The 22,825-nt window shown below is 42.8% G+C and overlaps 1 pseudogene; it reads right to left on the reverse strand.

Moving 5' to 3' along the window:
• Positions 1-1,969: 1,969 nt before the first annotated feature.
• Positions 1,970-3,352, reverse strand: LOC137246616 (ubiquitin-like modifier-activating enzyme 5; annotated as a pseudogene).
• Positions 3,353-22,825: the final 19,473 nt, after the last annotated feature.

Here is a 22,825-nt window from a genome sequence, read left to right on the forward strand (position 1 = left end):
ACTATTTTTTATGTTATTTCAGATTTTTAATAAATTTTCTTTTCTTTTTCAGGTGACTGGTGGTGGAAATGCAGAACAGTGGATGGGTAAGTATGCCGGTATCGTTCCGTTTTTAGTGTTTTGTACATTTTCTAACTTCTTTACTTTTGCCTTTTCTAGTTTCAGGTATTGGTGATGGCAGGTACTATGTACTGTGAAGCGATTGTATGCAAGAATATTCCACGTCTGGTAACGGGTTGGGAGCAGCTGCTTGCATTGGGTATGCGCATGCCAGTGCTCTATGGTCATAGCACGGTGTATCAAGCAGATGCGCATATACTCTATGTGTTTGGTGGTAAAAATGACTTGGACAGAACTGCCGACATTCAAAGAACTCATGCGTCCTGATGCAATGCGGCCACGCGCACGTTATTTTCATTCGGCCGCCACAACCGATAAATATATGATTGTCTATGGTGGACGAACGCAACCTTATGAAGCTAGCGATGTACTTGTAGCTTATATATATGATTGAAATCAATGGATACGTCTAACAGAGGATGTACATGTTGTTGGTAGGCTGCCGCATTCCACGTACGCTGAAGCAATTTCGATCGGTCACGAGAGCAACGTAATTTATATAATAGGCGGTTGGGATGGTAGCGCCGCACAATCCCATGTCACACGCATTTATTTACCCGATGATATTTGTCAAGTGTGGGGCGCTAGCAAATATTTGTGCCGGCATCATAAGGGTTGTAGCTTTTGCACAGTCACAGGCACATACAGTTCAGCATCGTATTGCTACAGCGAAGGTGATGCTGGCGTATGTGAATATCATAATGGTACATTGATTTATAATAACGGCGCTGCATGTGATGATGTATGGATGGCGCGTCGTAATTGTTCCACTTTTAGTACTTGTTGCGCTTGTCTTGCCTCATGGCCGACGCACATCGAGACTACACCTATTTGTCAGTGGTGTGACGAATGTGGCATTAAAGGACGTTGCATGCCGGCAGGTGTGGATTGTGAACGTCATAGCACTTGGTGTAGTAAAGAAATTAGCGTTGGTTTGCTGAATCTCTGCCCGCAGCCTCAATGTCATATACTGCACTGTGAAGTTTGTGTAATGAATGAGAACTGTGAATGGGCACAACGTGAATTGGGTACTTGAATGCATAACAAAGAATTGGTTGAACAAAATAAATATCGTATAATTGGGCCATGCCCAATACCATGTCAGATTTATAAGAGCTGCAGCACTTGTTTGTCGACGAACGATGATGAGAATCCTAAAGATTGTAAATGGTCCACTATGTTGAATAGCTGCATTTCACCACAATCACAACCTTTACTCTGCGCTGGTGGTGTTTGTGGCCTCGTATTAGAAACGAATGAGACTACACATTGTCCAGAGCCATGTAATGGGTACGATCATTGTTCTTCCTGTTTGGAGCATGCGCATTGTGGTTGGGGTGCACGTGATGGTTATAATGGTGATGGTGTTTGCACGGAAGGCTCTCTGGAGAATAAACAAGAAGATCCTTCGTGTTCTACCTGCGATCTCATTTATACTTCATGCCGTAATGCCACACAATTAACACCAGCTGATGTTGTCTCATGGCATTATGTTAAGTGTCCTGCAGAGAGTGAATGCGAGAGTGGTCATCACAATTGTAATCCCATATCGGAACGCTGTATCGATACAGAAGTTGGCTATACATGTCAATGGGGTGTGGGATATCGTGATGAGAATGGCACATGTTCACCAGTGTGTAGTCAGGGTTGCGTACGAGGCAAATGTATTAAGCCTGATAATTGCACATGTGATTTTGGTTATGTTGGCGCTAATTGTAGCATACAATGTTTATTAATGTTCACTCGAATTGTGAAGGTCCACATCGTTTGGATGTCTGCTTAGAATGTCATAATAATACAAAAGGTGATCAATGCGAAAAGTGTAGACCGCTGTATGTTGGTAATCCAAAGGAGGGTCACGAATGCGTACCATGTCATGAATATTGTAATGGTCATACCGACCGGCATGTTTACTTAATATTAATGCTAGGTATCATCTCTTTTAGAATACTAACACTTAACCCTATAACGCCTTCATTTGGGCAAATAATTCATTTAAATCTACCTCCGTATTTCCAGAAACAGCTCCAGCATCTGCGGATCTAGTCTTTACAGGAGCTTCATAAGCTAAACGCAGGCCATCTGCAACATTACTTCCAACAGACACCGTAGCAATCGAATCTTCTACATCAGGCGAGTCATCCACAAGCTCGATACCACATTCATTTGTTTCATGTGTGGGCGGATCGTCTGCTCCAACGTCCTCTTTAATCACTGCTTTAGGACGCGCCTGATATTCTTTCTGTCGGTCCTGACAAGGTCGATCATCACATTGTGGATTTGGTCTTAAACTCATACGAGGGAAGAAATCATTCATTGCATTATAACCCAAATAGTCTGATACTTCACCAAAATTTAGTAGATATTTAAGAGTATTTTTGACTAACATCCCAGCTGTTATACCCATTGTAGTGGGTAAAGAAGCGGCACATACCCCTTCACGTTTCAATGTACGCTCATTAATATGTTCTGCTACAACAAGTGGTGGTGCACAACCGAAGCAAGCAGTTTCGCCAGGACGTATAAATTGTATATGCCCTGAAACGGCATTCTCAGATACACTGGATTCCAACCAATTCAAGTTGAGCTCATTGCATGCCGTATTAATGGCCATGCGTGCTTCAAAATTGTCTACACAACTTAAAACCAGATCGACCAGCGTATTTGATTGTATACCACCATGGGCCATGCGTGCTTCAAAATTGTCTACACAACTTAAAACCAGATCGACCGGCGTATTTGATTGTATACCACCATGGGCTATAGTATTTAAGAATTTATCAAGTGATTCCACAGTAGTTATGTTGTAGTTGTGAGTTACGATATTAACATCAGGGTTTATGGAGCTCAATGTACGCGCCGCTGCTTCCACCTTGGATAAAACCTGCTTGATCGAGTGTGAAAAAGCGTCGATTCATATTTGCCAACTCAACTTTATCATAGTCAAATAATATAAGTTTCCCAACTCCACATCTCGTTAACATATCAGCCGTAACACTTCCGACGCCACCAACTCCAACAATAGCGATGGTTTTTTTTCGCGTATGCGTTCATATTCCTTTACAATACCCATACGTTGCAGTGCCATAAGGCGACTGTAGGGATTAGAGTCAACCACTTCGGAAGACATTTTGTCAATACGTTCCCTCGCCGCTCTTGTTTTGCTCTTTTGCAGCTGCAACTGGAGATGTAGTTCAGCAATTTTTGCTTCAAATTCATCGATGGCCGACATATTTGTATAATTTTATATTAATACTAAATTGTTTTGTTTGGCTCATGATGATGGTTGGATATCTTCATTGCAAATACTTTGGATGATTTAAAGGATTTCGGAAATACTGTACGTTGTTTGGAATTGATAGCGAAATGCTCATTTAGTGCAATGAAGGGAGCGGTAGGTTTTTTTAAACAAAAGCAAGCCAATATTTATTTCTAACATTTTTACTTAATAATTGTTAGATGTTCAACGAAAATTTTAGATCAGTCACTTCAAAGATCATAATGCGTCTTTTAAAGGATGAACAACAACGATTTGTCGATAAGGAGAGATTACTGACGATTTCAGCAGCACAAAAAATCTGTGGTAGAAAACAAATTGGTATGTGGAAACCTTTTATTAAATACACGCTTGATATGTTTATGTCTTCTACTGGGGAGTTATAGTGCGATCGCTTTGGGTTTAACCTGGGAAGATATTTGCAACTAGAGTAGCTAGTGGTGTTAAGATATATGTTAATTTAGCAGAAGAGTCATAACACTAAAAACTATGATCGAAACATGATTAAATTATGTTAAAATTTTGAGGAAGTCCCGTGGGCTCAGGGTGTGGGAATAAAGGCGCCTGGCAAAGTTCAGTAGTTATACTGCCTTAGGCGTAACCATTTTTTTCCTTAGCCATATCTACTGACATCGGTTATTGGTGCCTTAACCTTAAAAATTTGAGAATTTCATAAAAAAAGGAAAGGAACCGTAACTTAGATTTCCGTGCTCGCTAATAACATTAAAAGGTTGAGTACCCCATTCTTACTTCTTCGATTATAGGACCAACAGTCTTTGCATACCCTCAGTTTTAGTAACCATCTTTTATTTCTACGCTCTCAAGGGTCATTACATCGTCCCTCTCACTTTTGTTTAATGTAAATGCAGTTTCCTCGGAGTCTCGAAACGAAGAGAAAAGTAAGATGAATGATTTGATGGAAAGCTAGTATGGGTTATGGAATTTGTAAGACGTTATTTTGATGCAAAATGACTTATGTCTACTCAGGTTACTCTTCTCTTCAAGAGCCAGCCAAGGCTATGTAATAGTATAAGGCCTATTGGGAATCGCAGCAGGGGTTGCTGACCTCGTTTTACTGATTCTTAAGATCGTGTACTACCCTTTTTGGTGAGAGCGACGTATCGCGTACCTATATCTAACTCAAAAGTCTTCGTGAATTTGCAATTCTGTGGCAGACCGTGTTCTGCGTTAGGGTTCTGGTGTCCTCGCTCGGGGAGCGAGTGACTTTGGGTTGACTTGTGGAATCTTTCCTTTAAAAAATATAGATAATGGGCCGAACGCCCTTAGATTCTGTGGCAGATCGGTTCGCCCTTCTGCGGTAGGTTTTTTCTGGTGTCCTCGTTCTGGGAGAACGAGTGAATGGGATGTTTTCTGGTGTCCTCGCTTTGTGTGAGCGAGTGAATTATGAGGTTTTCTGTTCAGGGGGCCCCCGGTTAGTCTTGTTAAAAAAAACTTAGATCGAAAAAAAAATGTTTTTTTGTTTGCGAGCTTTTTGTACGCTCTCCCGCGTCTTCGTGCGTCTCGCTCCGTATTCAGGTGTAGGAGTCCCTCCGGCAGACTCGAAACGAGACCGGAGGTAGAGAAAAAAAAAAGAGAAGATGTAGGATCGCCCTCCGGTAGACTCGCACCATCACGAGACCGGGGGGTTGATTAGGGCATAGCCACAAGCTTAGGGATAGCGGGGCATCACGGCGCGTGGTTGAAACGCGTCTTCATGTCCCGCGCTCCCTTTCCCCATTGCCATCGCGTAGTACGTTTTAGGATTCCCCTCCGGTAGACTCGCACCATCACGAGACCGGGGGGGTTGATTATAATATATGGCTCGGGAGAAACGCAGGCTTAGGGGTAGAGAGACACGAAGACGCGGGTTTCTTAATTTGCTTTCTATGCTATCACCAACCGTGGGCCTCTGATTTTAGGTAGTCGAGGGAAATAGGATTTTGGTTTTTGGGGTTTTGGAAGGCGGGGTTTGCCCCCTTACATTTAATCCTCCTTGTCGTGGGACGGAAGGAGCACCAATTTCGTAATTGGTCTAGTTATTTGTCCCCTGGTTGTATGAACGTCAACAACACGCACACGGTTATCAGGGCCTGGGTGTGTGTTGACGATTCTGCCCATTCTCCACTCGTTGGGTTGGAGGTTGTCCTCTTTGATAACAACTAGGTCTTCGGGTTTTAGATTAGGTTGTGGATGTTTCCACTTGTATCGTTTCTGGATCTCGGTGAGATATTCGGTTTTCCATCGCTGGCAGAAAGTGTGATGGAGGGCTTTGAGTTTCTGCCACCGATTGATCATCGAGGCAGGGCTCTCACTAGCATCCGGCTCTGGCGGAGCCAGTAGATGGCCGCCAGTGAGGAAATGACCTGGAGTAAGCGGCTCAAGGTCCGTTGGGTCATTGGATGCCGGGCTGAGCGGCCGCGAGTTCAGGCATGCCTCGATGCGGCACAAGAGTGTATGGAATTCCTCGAATGTAAATTTGTGTGGTGAGGCTATCTTTTTGAAGTGGCTTTTGAAGCTTTTCACTCCAGCCTCCCACAGCCCTCCCATGTGGGGAGCGCCCGCAGGGATGAAATGCCAAGTGAGTGACTGGTGGCTGTACTTCGAGACAGCATTGTCTCGGGTTTGTGCCATGAAAGTTTTGAATTCCGATCGTAGGGATCGTGAAGCTCCGACAAAGTTTGTACCGTTGTCGGAGTAGACGTTTTTGGGACATCCGCGTCTAGATATAAGACGGGCAAAAGCCGCAAGAAATGATGGGGTGCTGAGGTCAGTAGTGGCCTCCAGATGAATCGCTCGTGTGGAAAAACACACGAAAAGGCAGACATAGCCTTTGGATAGTCGACACCCTCTGCCGCGGTAACTTTTAATGTCGAAGGGTCCGGCAAAGTCGACTCCAGTATTCGTGAATGCACGGCTGAATGTCGTGCGTTCGCGAGGGAGAATACCCATAAGTTGGGTCTGAGCACGCTTTCGGTGTACAGTGCAAACTTTGCAATTGTGAATTGTAGCCCTAATCATGGTTTTGATGTTAGGTATCCAGTATTGGGTACGTATCAGACGTAACATGAGTTGGTTTTCCCCATGCAGACTTTGTTGATGAAACATTAGGACTGTCAGACGGGATAACCGGCAGTTGTATGGGAGGAGGATTGGGTGGCGTTCATTAAAGGCTAAGTCATTTGACGCCCCGAGTCGTCCTCCTACCCGAATGATGCCATGTTGGTCTAGGTAGGGATTAAGTGAGAGTATTGCACTTTTCCCTGCAATTGGTTTTCCGGCCTTTAGATCACGATATTCGGAACTATAGTGTTGTTTCTGATAGATTTTAATTAGGAGTTGGGTTACTGCTTTGATCTCATCAGGAGAGATTAAAGGTGACTTCACCTGAAATGATTTTTTTGTTTTGGGGTGAGTTCTTCGGTAGAACCTCATAACGTATGAGAGCACCCGTAAAGCCCTAGGTAGATCTGAAAAGCGTTGGAGAACATCGGTAGTATTTACTGTTGTTGTTGCGCATGTCTTCGCCCTCTTTTCCTCTACGGAGGTGATGTAGTCACTTTCTTGTGCTGGCCATTGGGAAGTGTCTTCTTGCAGCCAAGAAGGTCCCTGCCACCACAACGAATTGTTGACCAATTCAGACGCAGGTAATCCTCTGCTACCTAAATCTGCTGGGTTAGATTCTGAGTTTACATGTAGCCAGTCCTTATTTCCGACCATGTCGATGATCTTGGTGATCCGATGTGCGACGAAAGTGGACCAGGAACACGGCGGTTTCCTTATCCATGCGAGGACGATAGTTGAATCCGTCCAAAGGTGAACTCGCACTGGTCCCAACTTAAGGTTTCTGAAAATGGATTCGGTGATTTCCGCTAACAGCACGGCTCCGCAAAGTTCCAAACGTGGAAGAGAAAGAGTTTTCACTGGGGTCACTCGGGTTTTGGCTAGAAGCAGGTTCGTGCAGACATTATCATCCGTTTTGACGCGCATGTAAATGGCTGCTGCATAAGCCTTCTCGGATGCATCACAAAATCCATGGATCTCGATGTCGGTTCCTGGTGAAAAGTTGACCCATCTAGGTATCCGGATTTTATCGATTTCGTGGTATTGGTCGGTGAAGGTTTTCCATCTTTCCAGCGTACTGGTAGACACTGGTTCATCCCAAGCGGTCCCTTCTAACCAAATACTTTGCATGAGTATTTTTGCCACAACCACCATTGGTGCCAGCCACCCTAATGGATCGAAAAGTTTGGCGATTGCTGATAGTATCGCTCTCTTCGTAATGTTTTCCGGGTTGTCCAGCGTCCCTGCGTTAAAATAAAATAAATCGGAGAGGGCATTCCATCGAATGCCTAACGCTTTAACTGAACTGGTATCTTCGAATGCCAGGAAGTTTTGATTGAGCAGGTCTGCTTTGGGGATGTCCCTTAGAATGTCCTCTGAATTGGATGTCCATTTGCGAAGTGGAAAGCCCGCTGAGTGTAGGACTTGACGAATTTCATCTCTGGCTTTAATAGTCGATGTGATCGTATGTCCACCCGCTAACACTTTATCTACATACATGTATTCTCGTAGTATGTTAGCCGCTGTAGGGTGTGAATTTGCGACGTCGTCAGCCAGTTGTAGTAGCGTTCTTATCGCGAGATATGGAGCGCAATTCACTCCGAAGGTAACCGTCTTTAATTCGTAAAGACTAATAGGGTCATTTGGGGAAGTGCGATGCACAATACGTTGAAATTTGGTGTGATTTTCGTTCACCCAAATTTGTCGATACATCTTTTCGATGTCGCTATTGAAGACGAAACGGTATAGTCTCCAACGTAAGATAAGGATGGGTAGATCGGCTTGTAGAACTGGGCCTGGGAGGAGAATATCGTTTAAGCTATTACCGTTGGCCGTAGGGCTCGAGGCGTTAAATACTACTCGTACCTTGGTGGTTGTACTTTCTGCTTTTACAACGGCGTGGTGGGGCAGGAAGTAATGATCCGAATCGTCGGATTGGATATTCTTTTTCAATTTTCTCATATGTCCGAGTGTTTCATATTCTGACAACACTCGAACATATTCTTTACCTAAATCTGGGTTTTTTATTAGCCGCCCCTCATTCCGGAAGAATTGAGAGCATGCACGCTTCAGGGATGGTCCTAAGTTAATATTGTTAGGGTAATCCTGCCGGAATGGTAGTGACACGGTGTACCTTCCATTCTCACTTCGCTGCGTTGTTTCTTTAAATAGTTGTTCGCAGTACCTTTCATCCTCATTTAATATTTTATTTTTGGGTACATTTTCTACCTCCCAGAAAGCTTTGAGTTGATTGTCTAACGCAACCTCGTTGTAAAAAGACATAATGCTCTTCGTTGGATTCGGTGATTCGATACGACCGGTTAGTATCCAACCGAACACTGTCTCTTGGGCTAAGAGTGTGTTTAGCACATTCTTCTTTATACCGCTCATTATAATGTGGGGATATATGTCTCCGCCAAGTATGAGGTCTACGTCTTCGTTGACGTAGAACCTCTTGTCTGCCAAAATCAAGTCTGGGAATGCCTGCATAGTCATTGCGTTGATATGGCAGGATGGAAGATTCCCAGTGAGTTTCGTTAGAACTAGTACGGGTGTAGTCAGGCTGAAGCAGGGATCCACTGGTGAACGTAGTTCGATGTTGGATGCTTCTTTCACCTGAGCTGACACCGCATTTGTGATGCCTGAAACATGGGCATGCATTTTCCTCGCTGGCAAATTGATTCTGCGTTTCAGTCTTTCAGTTATAAAGGAACATTCAGACCCAGAATCAATTAATGCCCGCGCGGAGAAGTCGGTACCATTATGGTGAATGTGTACGCGAGCAGTTCCTAATAGCACGCCTGTGCTGGAATTGGCATGGCAGGATTTGACATTCTGATTCGCAGAGGAAGGTGGTTGTCCCGATTCCTGTCTTTTCCTTGCCTGTGCCGAGGTTGATGGGGCATTATCCGCATCTTTGAAGGGATTTCGTACCGCCGGTTGCTGAAGTGTGTCCGCATGCAGGAGCGTGTGGTGACGAGAGTGGCATTTGGAACAGTTGTAAGAACTGGTGCACCTCGTCACTGTGTGTCCTGGGGATAAACAATTCAGGCAGCCATTTGTGGATTTGACGAATTTAATCCTTTCTACTGGGTTTAAATCGCAAAAACGTGAACAGTTGCGTAATCTGTGCTCCGTAGATTTGCACATTTTACACATTGATTTTGTTGTTTGCTTGGTTACTTTGGTTTGAAAAGCACCAAGTCTTTTTGTAGGGTTTTCCGTCGACTGGCGCGACGTGTTTGATTTTTGCACTTTAGAAGTGGCATTCCCTGTAAAACCAGACACGGTTTCAAGTGTCTGGAAACGATTTGACAAGAATTTGTCCATATCCTCCCACTTGGATATGTCCGTCTTGTGGTCAATGCTCTGCTCCCATAGAGCCAACGTATTTTCAGGTAATTTTGTCGAACATAAATAGGTAATAATCGCATCCCAATTTGAAACATCGATCTGATGTGTTTTTAGCGATGCCAAGCAATTATTTATGTCGCGCTGTAAGGTTTTGATAGAGCTGCCGCACTCGCTATCTATCTTTTTTAGATTAAACAAAATTTGTAGTTATGAGTTTACGAGAATCCGCTTATTCTCGTATCTCTCACATAGGTTTTTCCAGGCTGTTTCGAAGCCTTCATTTGTCAAGGGACATTTCTTAACGATTTCCTTTGCCTCACCTTGAGTTTTCTGATTGAGGTGGAACAACTTTTCTACCGGGCTTAGGCGACTGTTGTTTTTGTATATGGCCGTGAACAGGTCACGAAACGTTGGCCAAGATAGGTAGTCGCCCTTGAACACCTCAGTATCACAAGCTGGCAGGCGGATACTATGTTCGCGCGCGCGTTCTCCCTCAGGTTTGACTGCCCTATCTTTTTCCTCCTTCAATTTGGCTTGAAGTTCAGCCATGTTCGACATGCATCTCAGGAATACGGCATATGCCGCTTTATGCTTGATCTTGACCGCTGCAATTTTCTTTGCGTCGAGCGTGTCAGAGCCAAGCAACTCCTCTAGGGCGTTCTCTGCTTTTTCCCACTTAGCTTGCAACTCTTTTTGCTGTATTGCAAGAGTGTGTACAGTGTGCAGAGCCGCATTGATGTCATTAAAATCGGCCTCGAATTCGATTATTCGATCGGCCAATCTAATATATGATTCCATGTTCATGGATTAAAATTTGTGATCAAATTAAAAAGGGGTTATAAAACTGAAAAAAACCTGTGCGATTCACCCAACCAACAATGATTAAAATATAGAAAAACTCTTTATTTAACGCTTTCAATTTGTTTATTTTTTCACTGACTTTGCAGCTTATTTGTGCCGTAAAACAGGGAGCAGGGGGAAGCAACACCAATGTGTTTTGTGTAAATAAAGGGGGCCACTCGCCACTTCCAAGTTAAATTGTATTGTATACTAAGTGCGCGCGTTGATATAAACTCGACGAAAAGTGTGAAACCGTGAAATAGATCTTATGCAACAAAGAACAAAAAACTGTGTAACAAGATTGATTAAGGAAATTAGTGAAAATAATAGTGACGCAAAAGAAATTAAATTTTGCCGCAGTCAAATGGCGTGAAATTTTTGTGAAAGTGATGTTATGTGCACCTCTTCCCTGTGCTGTGTCTGGAGAGCCTTACCGCTGGTGGGGGGACCGACCAGATAGTCACAAGGAATCTTAACCGACGTTAATGCAACGCGTTTGCACTTATTTTCTTTTTTGGCACTACACAGTTTTTTCACACTTTTCGCGGTTAACTACAATCACGTATGGCACTTTAAATGATTTTTCGCACTTTTTATTTATTGTTTTTAACCAACCAAAAAAAATGTGGCAAGAAATATTGCACTTACTCTGGCTTTTTATGGCGATTTGTATAGTGGTGCTTATGTGGCAAGTAGTTTGTGTGATGCAGTGGCTTCCGCTGGCTGTCGCTTGCTCAGTGTTTTGACGTTGGTATTAAATAATAGACTTTTTTGTTGGTGGGCAAACTACTTTTCCTGATGAATTTTTCGGGCTGATTATGTTGTGGACTGTATTGTTAAGGTGCTGTTTCCAATTCCTGGTGAGAAAGGACCAAATGTTCGGCCGGTGTGCGTCTAATCCTAGAGAGGTGGGCGCACCGGGTCGATCTCAGCGGGAGTAAGCGGGTTGGAAATGAAAATAAGCAAATAGACGAGATTTCTCGTTATAATCTATGTGATTTATTGGGTAAATGTAAAACTAGCAATAGTTACAATATTACCTGAATAAACGCAGAAATACGGCAGAGATCGCTGGCGGCAGATGTGTACGCGTTGGCTGTTAAAATCCAAGAGGCCGGTTGTATAGCAAGCTACAACCGATGACCCGCAAAATCCTCCGTTTTGGAGGGGAAAGGCACCCACACATCAACCCCGACATGCATATGCATGAGTGCTGACAAAAGCACACATACACGTGCATGTACATGCATGCACATGCATGAGGGTGATGGTGTGGGTGGTTATAAATTAATTCGAGTATCGATTTGCAGAGTTGCATTGGGGGGGTCGCAATCAGATGCGGAAAAGTTAGGCATCCTGCCTAAACATCACTTTTGTGGAACTTTTTCCCACTTTCGGTAACAATAGTTAAGTTGGTGTCATCAGCGACAGTTTCTTCTTTAGAAAGAGGCTTTTGTTTCGCCTTTATTTGTTTGTTGGCAATCAACAACTTTCCCCTGTTTCAAAGGAAAGCGGTGTTGTGCGTTTAGCGTTCAACCTCGCATTCTTGAACTCCTGTTCCTTCTCCAATAAGGCCTTTATATCCTCCATAGTTTTTTCTCAGATATTCACCAATTCCTGATAATTTATTCTTGAGGTCCGGTTGAAGAACACATCCGCTGGTTTTCGTTTGATAACAGAGTGGACAGTATTGTGTACCTGTCCACTGCCATAGAAATGCGTTCTTAAGTCTGTTATATTCAACCGAAATACGGAGGTATATTTCAATCAACGTTGAGTGCAGACGCTCAACGTGACCGTTAGTTTCGCTTCGTTGTGTAGGAGTTTGGTAAATATCTATGCCAAGGGATCGAATATAATTTAGGACAAGGGGAGTTAAAACTCCCCTCTCATTGTCCATAACTAATATTTTCGGCACGGAGAAATAGTGCAGGAGATCAGTAAGCTTTCTTCGGAGGTGAACGGAAGATTTGTTCTTTATTGGGAAAAGCTTGGCAAATTTCGTGAATTTATCAATTGCACTAAGATACTTTTGCTTTTCTATTTCGAAGAGGTCGACGTATAAAATTTCGCAGGGATAACTTCCTATTGGAGTAGATTGGAGGAACGGTTTCGCCGGGTGTCTATCGTACTATCGTAATCTCTGATTTGCCCGGAGATTACGGGGAAATAAAATCGCTCGAGTATTTGTGCTTTATTCTCACGGGGATTTCTGTGGGCTCGTTTGTGCTCGCTCTCGATTATTTCGTAGATCCTGTCAGGCACCGTAACATCTTCCACCACCCTCTGGGTTATTCTAATGCGGTACCTCTGGAAGTTGTTAATGAACGCGTTTTGAAGTGAAGCGAGGAATATTTACCCCATTTATCACATTTGGGTTGAGACACTCCCTTAAAATAGTAACAAATGCGGCGGTATCCGATTCAGGAAATGACACATAGTGCCTGCTACAGCCCGACTAAGGATGCTCCAGGCATTGTGGCCGATTGCTGTCTCTGAAGATTATTTGGTTTTTAAAAACGTCAAGGGGGACCTCTACATGTGGTATTAAATCCGAATTATCCTGATCTGCTGAATGCATCGTGCATTGAGTGACAGTGCCAATTTCGGGTTCTCTTTCGAGTCCAGCACTTCTGGAATCCTGTCCTGAAACAGATGGAGGTTGGACAATAATAGGATCGTATAGCACATTGACTTCGGTTTTGACACGAGAAAGAGCATCGGCGACTAAATTCGATTTTCCCGGTTTGTAGATTACTTCACAATTGTACTCCTCTATCCTGGCCTTCCAGTACTTCAGTTTAGCATTGCAGTTTCTGTAACTCAGAGAAAACGTTAGTGGCTGGTGATCGGTATATATCTTAATTTTCCTGGCACCGTATAGGTACGACCGCAGATTATCGAGAGCCTAAACTATAGCGAAGAGCTCTTTTTCGTTAGTGGCATAGTAAGTGGTTGGAGGAAGTGGTTCCAAACCTCCAAAGGCAAGGCACGAACGCGCGGTTTGAGGTGGTGGATAAAGCGCAAATCCCCACAGTACCAAAAGTTAAGGTATGGATACCATGCGTGATGAAGTCGGAGGATACACTGCGACTTCTGCAGAATCAGAATCCGAACATACCGACACAGGATTGGAAGGTACTTACTGTATCTCGGCCTACGGAGGAAGATCAGTTCTACATCTTCCAAATAAACAAGCAGGCGGAGGATATATTGTACACGCAGCTTGGCAAAATGTCCTTTGGCACAGGCAAAATTTACATGCGACTCAGGAAAAGAAGTCCGGAGGATAAAAATACTAACACGCTAGAGGTGGGCGAAGTCGAAAAGGACCTCAAAAGCCTAAGAGAAAAGAGACAGGTGGCATCCTGCTACATGGCCCATGCTGCAGAAGTTCCACCGAAGGAGTGCAAAAGGCTAGTACAGGAGGAAGGGCTCAACGGGCGATTGGTCATAGGCGCAGATGCGGTTCGGGACGAGTATAGGGATCTACTGAGGATCTATAAGCGTGAAATTTCCAGGGCGAAGAGAATCTCATGGGTGGCCTAATTTCTGTACGGACATAGAGTGCTCCAGCGAAACAGCACGGTTGAAAAAAGTCCTAGCAAGGGGAAACATAGTCCAGGGACTAATAAAGAAAGAGAACGGGGATAGTCACGTAATAATGAGGAATCCCTTGAGGTGCTTTTTGACACACATTTCCCATCGGAAGACGGTTCAGAAGAGCCAGTAGACATCACTCACACTTCGATCACGGAGCGGGTAGTGCCGGGCTTGGTGACCGATACCCAGATCGAATGGGCAGTGAAGACGTTTTCTATGTTTAAATCCCCGGGCCCAGATGGTATATTGCCGGCCATGTTACAAGTTTCAAGTATGGCGGATGTGGAATGGCTTAAAATAATATTCGATGGGTGCATAAGGCTGAATCATGTACCGCACTCCTGGAGAACTGCTCGTGTAGCTTTCCTACCAAAGGCGGGGAAGATCGGTCACGTGTATCCCAAAGACTATAGACCATCAGCTTAACATCATTTCTGCTCAAAACCTTTGAGAGTCTGATAGATGCGTACATAAAGTCCAACGTGGATGAAAAGCTGCACTCCACAACACAGCATGCGTACACCAAAGGCAAATCGGTAGACACCGTATTGCATAGGGTGGTAATAAGCATAGAGAAATCCCTGGAATATGCTCTGCTTCTTGAATATTGCCGGTGCTTTCAATAATGTTTCTAAATGGGTGATTATGGATGGTCTTAATTATATTAAAGTACATCCAGACTTAACCAGATTGATCGGCTGCATGTTAAATTTCAGGAAGATTACATCATAATGGGGATTGTACGAGGCCACGAAATCAGTGGACAGGGGCACGCCGCAGGAGGGGTGCTATCACCTCTGCTGTGGACGCTGGTCATCAACCAAATGCTCAGGCGATTTGATGAGGGGCCCATAAAAATTACGGCTTACGCAGATGACGTTGCAATTGTCATAAGTGGAAAGTGCCTTCCAACGATTAGTTCTTTGAAGGATCGGGCGCTTCGGGATATTCATACCTGGGCATCTAATATCGGGTTGAAAGTCAATGCGGAGAAGACAGATATGGTCTTGTTTACAAAGAGGTATAAGGTCCCAAATTATTCCAGGGAACCAGGAGGGTGACCTTACAGGAGAAACCTTGCACAAAATATCTAGGAATCATCCTAGACAGTAAGCTGTCATGGAAGCTCAACGTGGAGGAGAGGGTGAAGGAGGCCTCAACGGCACTTTATGCATGTAAAAAAATGCTGGGATGTACGTGGGACTTATCGCCCTCTCTTTCTCAATGAGTTTTTGCAGCGATTGTAAGCCCTATTCTATACTATGGAGTTCTTGTTTGGTGGAAAGTCACACAAAAAAATACATACCTCAAAAAATCAGACTATCGATGCTTAGTATTACGGGAGCCCTGAAAACAACCCCGACGGCTGCACTGCATGCCATTCTGCACATTCCACCTGTAGACCTGGTAGCAAAGAACATAGCATTACCAACTGCAACCAGGCTCGGCGCCTCGGGGCAGCTTGAGCGCCGACCATATGGCCATAGTAGTATAGCGTCATCAATCATAAGACTAACAGACTACCTGATTCCCTATCTGCTTCTATCATTTAAAAGAGAGGACTGTAAACTCATGACGGGTATTCTGAGTGGATACTGCCTTCTGGCGTCACATGCCTTTAAATTAGGCTTGGTCAGTGATAGCATATGTAGGAAGTGCGGGTTGGAGGAGGAAACGAGCGAGCACGTTCTGTGCTCGTGCCCTGCACTTGCCAGGCTAATACTCCAGCTATTAGGAGTGATGCAGCTATCAGATCTAGAAGCAGAAAGCGGCTTAAGTCCTAGGAAGCTTCTAGTATTTGCCAAGAGAACGGAGTTATTTTATAACATAGGTCCTCATTTTTGATAGGGTTTTTCAGTTTGGTCGTTAAAACAAACTTCTGGTAACACTACGGACTCAATCAGTCTATATGAGGTCCTCATGGACCGACCAGTTCAACCTAACCTAAGCTATAGGTTAGTCCTCGCCTACTGCTCCATGGGAGAGGACTGCCCAATTGCGAAGTCCGAGGCATCCGGAGTGAGGTTAAATGGCTTTTCGAAATCCGGAAAGGCAAGGACATCAGCAGATACAAGAAGCTGTTTTAAGTCAAGAAAAGCCTGAAGGGCCCTGTCGTCAAGTTCAAGTTTTACTTTTTTGGGACAATTTGCTTTCACCTGAGCATTCTCGCCTCGAGTGAGATTGGTTAGTGGTGTGGCCACTTTTGCATAGTCTCTTATGAACTTCCTGTAATAAGAAGTCATGCCTAAAAAGCTTTTCAACTCCTTGAGATTTTCTGGTGGTGAAATAAGCTTAATCGCTTTGACTTTGCTTGGGTCAGCGCGAACGCCATCAGGAGTGATGACGTACCCAAGGAATTCTACTTTTTTCGAAGAAGCAGGTCTTCTCCAGATTTACTTTAAGGTTTGCTTCGCGAAGCCTTGAGAATACCTTTTCAATGTTTAGTAAGTGTTCTTCCGGGTCCTTTCCAAAAACAATTATGTCATCAATGTAGACATAACATATTTTCCCTATGTATTGCTTTTCATTTGGAAAATGGCGAGAGCATTTTTTAAACCAACTGGTAAGCGTAGGAATTCGTATTTCCCATTCATCGTTTAGAACGCTTTCTTAGGTATATCCGACTCTTTCATCGGTATCTGGTGAAAGCCAGACGTTAAGTCAATAGTTGTGAAGAAATTGGCCCGTCCTAAACTGGACAAGGTGGAGTTTATACCTGAGATAGGGTACATATCAGCGATAGTGACAACATTTAATCTCTTATAGTCAATCACCATTCTATATTGTTTTCCCCAATTTGGCTTTTGTTTTGTGGGCGCCACCCATATTGGGGAGTTGTAAGGGCTTTTGTAAGGTCTAATAACTCCCTCATTCAGCAATTCGTTTATTTGTTTGTCTATTTCTTCCTTCATACATACCGGATAAGGGTAACTTTTGCTGTAGATAGCTTCAGCTCACTGCCATTAAGAGGAAGGAAAAGATCGAAGTATTTTTCCAGTACTTCATCAACGTGCTGTCTTATATCAGCGGATACGTTCCGTCCCATTGAGTAATTAACCTGGTTCGAGATTTTGGCCTTTAGTGGCAAATTGAAATTATTAATCCTTAAGAAATTCTTCTTCCTGCCCCTAACATTCTCAACGTATCATTGCCGATAATACCGGCGGTGGATTTCAGTCCCGGAAGGACAAAAAATGCCCACAAAGGACAAAGAATGCCCAGGGAAGCCCACACCCTTGAAACATTGTAAAATTATCTTTTTATTAATTTGCACTTCTCCACCAGCTGAGTGGACATTAAACACTTTCTCTACGGGATCACCTCCAGCTGCAAGTTTTTGGCTAATGAATTTTTAGTTTGCCCCTGTGTCAATCAGGAAGTCGAGGGTGCGGCCATCTGAGGGTGTGTACTCTAAGTATGGTACGCTAGATGACGCTCCGATAGAAAATCACCTTCATTCTCGTTCTTGGTTTCTTGTTCAACCTTAGTATTATCCTCATCAGTGCCGGTTGTCGAGTGGAAAAGCTTTTGTTGTTTCCTCGAAAGGTTTTCCGATCTTGCTTCGCGTTTGGATTAGGACGGTTAATATAATTTACAGCTCGCGATTGTGTAGAGCGGTCTACATCCATTTTTTCGACGGGGGACTCGTAGACTGAGTAACGGGCGGAGCACGATAGTTACCTGAAAAACGCTCCCTTCTATCGAATGAAGCCCTACGATCCTGTTGACGCCAGGTGGGCTTGGGTGGAATCGCCGGTGGTCTGTCCTCGAAGGAGGGTTTAATATCGTTCAATATATTAATAGGGACCACTATACGATTATTACCTGGAGATGGGTGAAGCGATACATTTCTGAAGTTGACATTCTGCAAATCCAGGCAAGCTGAATAAGCCTCTGGAAGAGTATTAGGGCGTTAAACGAGGAGCATCCTTGAGAGCTCCCCATTTAGTGATTTCGTCCGTGTAAGACTCGTTTTGCAATTTGTTCAAAATCAAATTGAATAGGTGGTTCCCTCGAGCGTAGAACTCGTCAACAGTGCCACCTCTCTATTGCAACTGGTGTTCGAGAGTGCAGACATCGCGCTTATCTGCATAATGCAAAGTCAGGCACTCCTTTATTTTGGACCAATTGTTGTCAAAAATATTGTAAGAAATCAGAGCGTTATCCGCCGTACCGCGGACTTTTTGTCGCATGTGCTGTAATATAGCAGGGTATAAGGGTTTTCCCTTGATTACTGAAAAGTCAGCAAGGATGATTTCTACGGAGTATACCCAGGACACGAAGTGTATAGGGCTTCCATCGAAAACCTGAAGTTATTTCACGCAATCAGGCAGACCACATATTTCGCGATTGTCGTCCTCAGTCATGGGGGCTTGCGCTACCACTTCCTCTAATTTCGCGCTATGCGGAGGACCATTGAATATGTTATTGGCTCGGTCCAACTCCGTTACACGTCTCTCTAAGGTTTTAGTTTTTTCCAGCAGGGCATTAACGGCACCTGTTAAATTTGTAACGTTCACTTTAAGATCTTCCATCCTTGGAAGGTTCATAAGCGGTGTTATATCGTGTACACTGTTTTTTTTTTTTCTTCGAAAAGCTGGCTTCTATATATTTTTGGTCGCTTGTTTCTTTTTATTTGCTTTTTTCAATGATAGCTTTTTTCACTTTACAGCTTTTTTCTCTTTTGATCCTTAAAGGATCTTCACTTTCACAAAGCGGGCTCTGCTCGGGCGCCACTTAAAGGATCTTAGATCCTTTCACTAAAAAAATTAAGGAGCCAACTCGCTCCACACAAAATAGGAAGTTAATACAAACACTGAGATTTAAGTGAGCTAACAGGCCGTAGTTAAAAAAAACACAAAATTTAAAATTGTATTTTAGTTTTTAATTCGTCGATATTTCGATTTCAGTCTGAAATCATCTTCAGGACTGTCAAACACAAATAAAACAAGTAAGGAAGGCTAAGTTCGGGTGTGACCGAAAATTACATACTCAGTTGAGAGCTATGGTGACAACATAAGGGAAAATCACCATGTAGGAAAATGCACCTAGGGTATCCCTGGGATGTGGTTGTATGACGTGTGTATCAAATGGAAGGTATTAAAGAGTATTTTAAGAGAGAGTAGGCCATAGTTCTATGGATGGACGCCATAAAGGTGGACCAGGGCTGACTTCAGAATTTGTTTGTACGATATAGGTATCAAAGGAAAGGTGTTAATGAGTATTTTAAAAATGTGTGTGCCTTAGTTGTATATGTGAAGGCGTTTTCGAGATATCGCCATAAAGGTGGACCAGGGGTGACTCTAGAATGTTTTTGTACAATATGGGTATCAAATGAAAGGTGTTACTGAGCATTTTAAGAGGTAGTGGGCCTTAGGTCTATATGTGGACGCCTTTTCGAGATATCGCCATTAAGGTGGGCCAGGGGTGACTCTAGAATGTGTTTGCACGATATGGGTATCAAATGAAAGGTGTTAATGAGTATTTAAAAAGAGAATGGGCCTTAGTTCTATAGGTGAACGCCTTTTCGAGATATCGCCATAAAGGTGGAACAGGGGTGACTCTAGAATGTGTTTGTACGATATGGGAATCAAATGAAAGGTGTTAATGAGTATTTTAAAAGGGAATGGGCTTTAGTTCTATAGGTGAACGCCTTTTCGAGATATCGCCATAAAGGTGGGCCAGGGGTGACTCTAGAATATGTTTGTACGATATGGGTATCAAATGAAAGGTGTTAATGAGTATTTTAAAAGTGAGTGATCCTTAGTTCCATAGGTGGACGCCGTTTCCAGATATCGCCATAAAGGTGGAACAGGGGTGACTCTAGAATGTGTTTGTACGATATGGGAATCAAATGAAAGGTGTTAATGAGTATTTTAAAAGGGAATGGGATTTAGTTCTATAGGTGAACGCCTTTTCGAGATATCGCCATAAAGGTGGACCAGGGGTGATTCTAGAATGTTTTTGTACAATATGGGTATCAAATGAAAGGTGTTACTGAGCATTTTAAGAGGTAGTGGGCCTTAGGTCTATATGTGGACGCCTTTTCGAGATATCGCCATAAAGGTGGAACAGGGGTGACTCTAGAATGTGTTTGTACGATATGGGAATCAAATGATAGGTGTTAATGAGTATTTTAAAAGGGAATGGGCTTTAGTTCTATAGGTTAACGCCTTTTCGAGATATCGCCATAAAGGTGGAACAGGGGTAACTCTAGAATGTGTTTGTACGATATGGGAATCAAATGAAAGGTGTTAATGAGTATTTAAAAAGAGAATGGGCTTTAGTTCTATAGGTGAACGCCTTTTCGAGATATCGCCATAAAGGTGGACCAGGGGTGACTCTAGAATGTTTTTGTACAATATGGGTATCAAATGAAAGGTGTTACTGAGCATTTTAAGAGGTAGTGGGCCTTAGGTCTATATGTGGACGCCTTTTCGAGATATCGCCATTAAGGTGGGCCAGGGGTGACTCTAGAATGTGTTTGCACGATATGGGTATCAAATGAAAGGTGTTAATGAGTATTTAAAAAGAGAATGGGCCTTAGTTCTATAGGTGAACGCCTTTTCGAGATATCGCCATAAAGGTGGAACAGGGGTGACTCTAGAATGTGTTTGTACGATATGGGAATCAAATGAAAGGTGTTAATGAGTATTTTAAAAGGGAATGGGCTTTAGTTCTATAGGTGAACGCATTTTCGAGATATCGCCATAAAGGTGGAACAGGGGTGACTCTAGAATGTGTTTGTACGATATGGGTATCAAATGAAAGGTGTTAATGAGTATTTAAAAAGAGAATGGGCCTTAGTTCTATAGGTGAACGCCTTTTCGAGATATCGCCATAAAGGTGGACCAAGGGTGACTCTAGAATGTTTGTACGATATGGGTATCAAACGAAAGGGGTTACTGAGCATTTTAAGAAGGAGTGGGTCTTAGGTCTATAGGTGGACGCCTTTTCGAGATATCGCCAATAAGGTGGGCCAGGGGTGACTCTAGAATGTGTTTGTACGATATGGGTATCAAATGAAAGGTGGTAATGAGTATTTTAAAAGGGAGTGATCCTTAGTTCTATAGGTGGACGCCTTTTCAAGATATCGCCATAAAGGTGGACCAGGGGTGACTCTATAATGTGTTTGTGCGATATGGGTATCAAATTAAAGGTATTAATGAGGTCCTTAGATGTATATGTGAAGGCGTTTTCGTGATACCGACCAAAATGTGGACCAGGGTGATCCAGAAAATCATCTGTCGGGTACTGCTAATTTATTTATATATGCAATACCACGAACAGTATTCCTGCCAAGATTCCAAGGGCTGTTGATTTCGCCCTGCAGAACTTTTCATTTTCTTCTACTTAATATGGTAGGTGTGACACCCATTTTACAAAGTTTTTTCTAAAGTTATATTTTGCGTCAATAAACCAATCAAATTACCATGTTTCATCCTTTTTTCGTATTTGGTATAGAATTATGGCATTTTTTTTTTTTATTTTTCGTAATTTTCGATATCGAAAAACTGGGCGTGGTTATAGTCGAATTTCGGCCATTTTTTATACCAAGATAAAGTGAGTTCAGATAAGTACGTGGACTAACTTTAGTAAAGATATATCGGTTTTTGCTCAAGTTATCGTGTTAACGGCCGAGCGGAAGAACAGACGGTGGACTCTGTTTAAAAACTGGGCGTGGCTTGAACCGATTTCGCCCATTTTCCTAGAAAACAGTTACCGTCATAGAATCTATTCCCCTACCAAATTTCAGAAGGATTGGTAAATTTTTATTCGACTTATGGCATTAAAAGTGTTCTAGACAAACTAAAAGAAAATGGGCGGAGCCACGCCCATTTTGAAATTTTCTTTTATTTTTGTATTTTGTTGCACCACATCATTACTGGAGTTGAATGTTGACATAATTTACTTATATACAGTAAAGATATTAAATTTTTTGTTAAAATTTGACTTTTAAAAAATTTTTTTTTTTAAGTGGGCGTGTTCTTCATCCGATTTTGCTCATTTTTATTCAGCACATATATAGTAATAGTAGTAACGTTCCTGCCAAATTTCATCATGATATCTTCAACGACTGCCAAATTACAGCTTGCAAAACTTTTAAAATACCTTCTTTTAAAAGTGGGCGGTGCCACGCCCATTGTCCAAAAACTTACTAATTTTATATTCTGAGTCATAAGATAAACCCACCTACCAAGTTTCATCGCTTTATCCGTCTTTGACAATGAATTATTGCATTTTTTCGGTTTTTCGAAATTTTCGATATCGAAAAAGTGGCGATCTGAGTTGCGCGCCCAGGAACCTACGTACCAAATTTCATCAATATACCTCAAAATTTACTCAAGTTATCGTGTTAACGGACAGACGGACGGACGGAGATGGCTCAATCAAATTTTTTTCCTTTATACCTGTACAACCAACCGTTATCCAATCAAAATTAATATACTCTGTGAGCTCTGCTCAACTGAGTATAAAAAGGACATTATAATAATATTCTATATAATATTTTATTAAAAACAAAACAGAACTTACACATATGACTATGTTTGATCGACTGATCATATGTTC

This window comes from Eurosta solidaginis, chromosome 3 (genome assembly GCF_040869045.1).
Source record: "Eurosta solidaginis isolate ZX-2024a chromosome 3, ASM4086904v1, whole genome shotgun sequence".
Taxonomy (NCBI): Eukaryota; Metazoa; Arthropoda; class Insecta; order Diptera; family Tephritidae; genus Eurosta; species Eurosta solidaginis.